The sequence below is a fragment of the Humulus lupulus genome, chromosome 2 (genome assembly GCF_963169125.1).
Source record: "Humulus lupulus chromosome 2, drHumLupu1.1, whole genome shotgun sequence".
NCBI lineage: Eukaryota > Viridiplantae > Streptophyta > Magnoliopsida > Rosales > Cannabaceae > Humulus > Humulus lupulus.
Window position 1 is genome coordinate 22,895,562 of NC_084794.1, and position 7,280 is coordinate 22,902,841.

The 7,280-nt window shown below is 36.3% G+C and overlaps 1 non-coding gene across 1 annotated transcript; it reads right to left on the reverse strand.

Annotated features, from left to right (window-relative positions):
* Positions 1-1,424: 1,424 nt before the first annotated feature.
* LOC133820606 (small nucleolar RNA R71) lies at positions 1,425-1,530 on the reverse strand. The gene has a single exon (XR_009887012.1). It is a non-coding gene; the product is annotated as a small nucleolar RNA R71 (small nucleolar RNA).
* Positions 1,531-7,280: the final 5,750 nt, after the last annotated feature.

Here is a 7,280-nt window from a genome sequence, read left to right on the forward strand (position 1 = left end):
TCATGAACTAAACTATTTTTCTAGAGTGTTAATGGATTCTCCTGAACCTTTATTTTAAATTAATGCAAGTTTTATGATTTCAATTTTATCTTGTTATTTATTCAATTTGAATCTAATGCTTGTGAATGATTGATCACCATTGACATGAAATATATGATTTTGATTCGAAATTTGAGAAGTGAGAATTGAATATGTTGCAATTGAATAAACATAGATTTCATATTAGGACGAGAGTACCTATGTGGTCTGTGTAGTTTTAGAGTTGTTAGTCTTAATGCCTATCTTATGTTTATTTATCATAGAGATGTAGAAATTTTGCATAGGATTGAGACTTATATATCCTAGTACGAATACAAGTTATTATTGTTGACCTGCTATCACAAGAGAAAAATTGAATAATAAGATTTGTGTTAATAAGAATTAAAGAGGATGGTTGATGAAATTGATTGCCCTAGTTCTTAATCCATTGAATTTTCTTAACGTTGTTTATTTTCAGTTCTTGAAGTTAATTTCAGGTTTTTGTTTTATAATTTTAGTTAATTCTTGTGACTCAATTATCGTTAGCCAAATAAAAATAGGAGTTAAGTTTTGGTACTTAATATATAGTCCTCGTGGGAACAATCTCACTTATTCTTTATTACTTGTTACGATTACGTGCACTTGCGTTTTGATTTTACACAACAAGTTTTTGGCGCCGTTGCCGGGGACTGTTTTTACTAATATCAAGAAATTAATTCTTTTTCTAATTTGGTTGCTTTTCTTTTATACCATTCTCATTATGGTTTTCTTTTACAATTTGTGATTTCAGGTATTCACATAGTTTATGCGACGACAGGGGTCTGAATCAAGGGTGCCTATTGATCCTAAAATTGAGAAAACCTGTAGAAGAAATCGGAAACATAAAAGGTTAGAAAGAATGGCTCAGAACAGAGGTAATGGAGGGGTTGACAACATTGCCCATGACAACGCTGAGAATATTAATGCTGGGATAGCAGTGGGTAATATTGGAGGAGCAGGTGTTGCTGAACGAGTTGCACCAGTTCATCAACCAATACAAAGAAGTTTGAGGGACTATGTGCTACCTACTGTAACGGGGGCACAATCATGCATTGGACCTCCAGCGGTAGAGGCTAATAATTTTGAAATTAAGCCTGCTATTCTGCAAATGGTACAATCATCAGTTCAGTTTGGGTGATCACCAACGGAAGACCCAAATTTACATTTGGCTAATTTCCTAGAGCTATGCGCCACATTTAAGATGAACGGAGTGACAAATGATGCAGTGAGGTTGAGACTATTCCCATTTTCATTGAGGGACCAAGCAAAGAGTTGGCTTATTTCTCTGGAAGCCAATTCTATCACAACATGGGAGGAGCTAACTCAGAAATTTTTAGCAAAATTCTTTCCACCATCGCTGTCTGCAAAGTATAAAGGTGAAATCAACAATTTTCACCAAAAAGATGGTGAATCGTTGTATGATGCGTGGGAGAGGTTTAAGGAGCTGCTGAGAAAATGTCCTCATCATGGAATCGAAAAATGGATGTTAGTCCATATTTTTTACAATGGTTTGTGTGGTACTACTCGCACAATCATAGATGCAGCGTCCGGAGGAGCGTTCATGAGTAAGAGCGCTAATGAAGCTTATGATCTATTGGAAGAAATATCTATGAATAACTATCAATGGACATCAGAAAGAGAAACCACTAAGAAGGTGGCTAGAGTGCATGAATTGGATGCCATCTCAATGTTTTCCGCTTAAGTGGCAACATTAACCAAATAGTTACAGCAGCACAACATTCAAGCTCAAGCTCCAGTTGTGCAGATGCAGATTATATGTGAGTTATGTGGGGGACCTCATTTATTTGAACAATGCACAATGAGGGATTTTAACAACATTCCTATGGAGCAAGTGCAAGCAATAGGGAACTTCCCAAGGCCCTCCAACAACCCATATTCCATGAGTTACAATCCAGGGTGGCGGAATCACCCAAATTTTTCTTGGAAAAGTGGTCAGGGCAGTCATCAACAATTTCAACAGAATCAACCATAGTATCCTCGACCTCCTCTTGGGTTTTATCAGCAGCAACCAGTATGACTTGCACCGCAACAGCTACAAGCAAATCAAGATGGTCAGGTTGATGTGTTAACTCAATTTATGACAAAAACGAGATCATCAATTCGAAGCTTGGAAACTTAGATCGGACAGTTGGCCACGCTTATGGCAAACCGAGCTCAAGGGAACTTGCCAAGCACTATTGAAGTGAATCCAAAGGGGAATCTTAATGAATAGTGCCAGGCTATTACTTTGAGGAGTGGAACAGTGTGTGAGGGACCAAGTATGGAAAAAAGAGTCGAGCAGAAGCAGGATCAACAGGCACCCAATATTGAGGACAAGAAGACTTGAGAAGAGAAGGTGTAGAGTCCCAGAATTTACTTAGCTAGTTAGATAATAGTAGTAGTAGTAGCAATAGCTAGTATTAGTTATAGTATGTTCATTACTGTGGATTTTGGTTCAAGCCGGGATTTAGTTGGAAACTCCTAGCAATAGTTATGGATTTTATAAGTTTAACCTATAGTTTAATAATATTAATTATAACATAAGGTTTGATTAATATTGCTGGTTATTAATATGATGATTATTATAACCTAAGGTTTAGATAGAGCCAATAGGATTATGACACTTGTCATATGCAGGATTATTAAGGAATTATTATTTTAATGATAAAATAAGGGAAATATAAGACTTAGTCTTCATCAAAATCTGTTAGGAGCATGATATTTATTTAGATATTCAGATATTTAGACTCACAATTTTATTTATTTGTGGATTAGGTTATTTAGATAATTAAATAGATCTTTTTTTTTAGGGTACTATAACTTCCAACCTATTTTTGACCCAGTTAGGTTATGAATTTCGAAAAACAGTATTTCTAAAAAGTTGTAGATAATTTAATTAGCTTTCTAACGGTATAAATATATTTTAAATTAGAGTCCTACAGCTCCAGATATGTTGGTTTTACTGTAGGTTAGTTTAGAGTTACGGGATTTAGAAAGTTAGAAGATTTTTATTCCTTATGATCCTATTTTAAATTTGAATTTAAATTTGTATTATAATTAGAAGATTTTTATTCCTTAGGATTCTATTTTAAATTTGAATTTAAATTTGGATTATAATTAGAAGATTTTTATTCCTTAGGATTCTATTTTAAATTTAAATATAAATTTGGATTATAATTAGAAGATTTTTATTCCTAGAACTCTATAAATAGGACCTAGCACCAAGCATTTTTCATTCATTCATCAAGCTAAGTTCAGAGGCTGCAAGTTGCTAGGTTATGGTGAGAGTGTAAACACTTGGGTAGGGGATTATAAGCTTAATCATTTTTAAGCTTACCAAACACTTGGGAAGTAAGGTTTATAACACATTTCGGTTCAAGGTTTAGATTGGTCATAAATCATTCAAGGTATTCCAAAACTCTAGTTCATTTGGTATTATTTTCTTCAAGTTCTTATAGTTTTCTACTTAGCCCCTAACTTTATTCTTTATTCTTGGATAGGAAATCTAAGTTCTTGAACATAAGATTTTTGGTAAGTATATTCTTAATGGTATAGTTCTTCCATTCTTTTCATCTCATTCTCTTTAGTATACTCACCCTTCCATTTATGGTTTTTAGGAGTGTTCCAAAGTCCCAAAACTGTTCTCATATCCCGGTATTTTTGGTAAGGAAAATAGGCTAGATCTTGTATGTTTGTATGACATGTTATGTTTAATATGTTATGATAAGTTTATGTTTTTATATGTTATGTTATGATTTACCCTACCTCAAATATTAGACATGGGACGTAGATGGGTTATCATACACTACATGTGATCTAACCTACCTCAAATATTAGACAGGGGACGTAGATGGTTTATCACATGTCATAATGGCCATTATTAGTATAGTCTTATATAGTATATGTTATGATATGTTTTTAGCATATGTTATGATATGTTTTTTAGCATATGCTATGATATGATTTTAGGTGTATGTTTATGTGGTTAGTAGTTTTTCCTTGCTGGGCATTAGGCTCATTCCTTTATGTTTATATGTGCAGGAAAATAGTTATGGCGGCGGAAAGATTCTTGGCAGCTTGAGGATGTGTATTGAGGCAGGATGGAATCGGTGGATTGCGTGTTCGATTCGAGGATGAAGTTTTTAAGTCTTTTATTTATGATTTCTATGTATTATTTTTCCGCACTTAATTTTGTAACCAATTTATTTAAGTTATGTTTTTTTTTTCAATACAATGGGATCCCATATCCTAAATGAATTTTTATGTATTTAACATTTACTTTACAGTTTTTAAATAAAGTTATGGTTATTTCATATGTACGTTTTCTTAAGATTAGTATAGTAGTCATTAATGGTCCAAAGTCTAGAATAGTTGGGTCGTTACAGAAGGTTACTGAGAATCCTCCACCAAGAGAAGTGGTACCTCCGGTGTCTATAGATCATCATATCAAAATTCCATATCCACAGAGACTCCAAAAGAACCTTCTTGACAAGCAGTTTGCAAAGTTCTTAGAGGTATGTAAGAGGTTGCATATCAACACCCCTTTTGCAGAAGCGTTAGAACAGATGCCCAGTTACGTTAAATTTATGAAAGATATCTTATCAAAGAAGAGAAAGATGGAGGATTATGAAACTGTGGCATTGACCGAAGAGTGTAGTGCTATTTTGCAAAGGAAGCTTCCGCAGAAGTTGAAAGATCCTGGAAGTTTCACAATCCCATGCACAATTGGTAACTTCGAGTGTAAACATGAACTATGTGATTTGGGAGCCAGCATAAATCTCATGCCTCTATCAGTATTTAAAAGACTTGGTTTGGGTGAGGCAAAGCCAACCACTGTTACACTACAGCTGTCGGATCGATCGGTGGCCTTTCCGAGGGGTATAATTGAATATGTACTAGTGAAGGTTGACAAATTCATTTTTCCCACAGACTTTATTGTGTTGGACATGGAGGAAGATGCAAATGTCCCAATTATTCTTGGACGACCTTTTCTAGCAACCGGACAAGCTCTAATTGATGTTCAAAAAGGAGAGCTTAAACTCAGAGTTCAAGGGGATGAGGTGGTATTTAGTGTCTTCAAGGCAATGACATATCTGATGGCTAGTGACAGTTGCTACAGTGTGGATGTGATAGATAAAACAGTTTTGGAAAGAAGGGTGAGTAGTGATGCTTTAGAGGCAGTGTTGACAGGTGGTGAGGAAGATGATGATGATGAAGAGATAAAAGAATATGTAAATTGGATTAACTCTTACCACCCGTACGCGAAGAAATTTGAAGAGTTGGAAGAGGGACCTGAACGATCATTAACATCCATTCAGCACCCACCAAAATTGGAATTAAAGGCTCTTCCTGATCATTTGTGTTATGTCTACTTAGGTGAGAATGAGACTTTACCGGTAATTGTTTCAGCTGACCTCTCAAAAATTGAATTGGAGAAATTGTTGAGGGTTTTACGGGCTCATAAATTGGCCATTGGGTGGACATTGTCGGATATTAGAGGAATAAGTCCTTCAATAGTAATGCATCGAATCTTAGTGGAGGAAGAAAGCAAGCCATCTATAGAGGCCCAGAGAAGGCTCAATCTAGCTATGAAGGAGGTTGTACTTGAGTAGATCCTTAAATGGTTGGACGTCGGGGTGATCTACCTGATTTCTGATAGTGCTTGGGTGAGTCCAGTACAGGTGGTGCCAAAGAAGGGTGGAATAACAGTAGTCAAGAATGAAATCGGGTACTACAAAGAAAATCACCCAAAACTAGTTTACATATTCATTTTATTCTTGGTTTTATTCATTTTGCAGGAAAGAAGGGATTGGAAGAATGAAATCGCACCAGAGGACCAAGAGAAAATGACATTTACATGTCCCTATGGCATGTTCGCTTTCAGGAGAATGCCATTCAGACTATGTAATGCACCAGCAACATTCCAACGGTGCATGATGGCTATCTTTTCAGACATGGTGGAAATGAGCATTGAGGTTTTCATGGATGGTTTTTCTGTTTTTGGCTCTTCATTTGATGTATGTTTGGGTAACTTGGAGAATGTATTGAACTGATGTGAAAAAGGAAAATCTGGTGTTAAACTGGGAAAAATGCCATTTTATGGCCAAGGAGGGCATAGTACTTGGGCACATAATTTCTAGTAAGGGTATTGAGGTGGATCGAGCCAAGATCTCAATAATAGAAAATTTTCCACCACCAGTGTCAATAAAAGGGGTACGAAGTTTCCTTGGGCATGCTGGATTTTACAGAAGATTTACCAAAGATTTTTCAAAAATTTCAAAGCCCCTTTCAACCTTGTTAATGAACGGAGTGAAATTTGATTTTAATGAAGATTGTTTAAAAGACTTCCGAATGTTAAAGGAGAAGTTGATTTCTGCACCAATAGTTGCTACACCAAAATGGGACCTTCCATTCGAATTGATGTGCGATGCCAGTGACTATGCAGTTGGGGCAGTCTTGGGTCAAAGAATTGATAGGGTCTTTTATACTATTTATTATGCAAGCAGAACAATGAATGAAGCTCAATTAAACTATGCCACCACAGAAAAGGAACTGCTTGCAATAGTGTTTGCAGTCGATAAGTGTCGGCCCTCTCTCGTTGGAAATAAGGTCATAGTGTATACTGATCATTCGGCAATAAAGTACCTCATGACAAAGAAAGATGCCAAGCCTCGATTGATTCGGTGGATACTGTTATAGAGTTTGATATTGAGATAAGAGATAAGAAAGGAACAGAGAATTCGGTAGCAGACCACTTATCGAGGTTGGAGGTTGCAGAGACACTGGGTAAGAAAGAAGTGCAAATAAACAACAGTTTCCTCGATGAGCAATTATTTGCCAACAGAGGAGAGTTGATTGTCCCATGGTATGCTGATTATGTGAATTTCTTGGCGGCTAACATAGTTCCTTCGGAGATGTCTAGACAACAGCTCAAAAAGTTTTATTCTGAAGTAAAACAATATTATTGGGAAGAACTGATTCTCTACAAGCATTGTGTTGATCAAATCATTCGTCGTTGTGTGCCTGAAGAGGAAATGTATTCCATATTCTCTCACTGCCACACGTTGCAATGTGGAGGGCATTTTGGGGGCAATAGGACAGCAGCCAAGGTACTTCAATCGGGGTTCTTTTGGCCTAGTCTTTTTAAAGATGCTCATAACTTCGTCAAGGCATGCGATCGTTGCCAACGCACTGGTAACATCGCAAGGAGGAATGAAATGCCT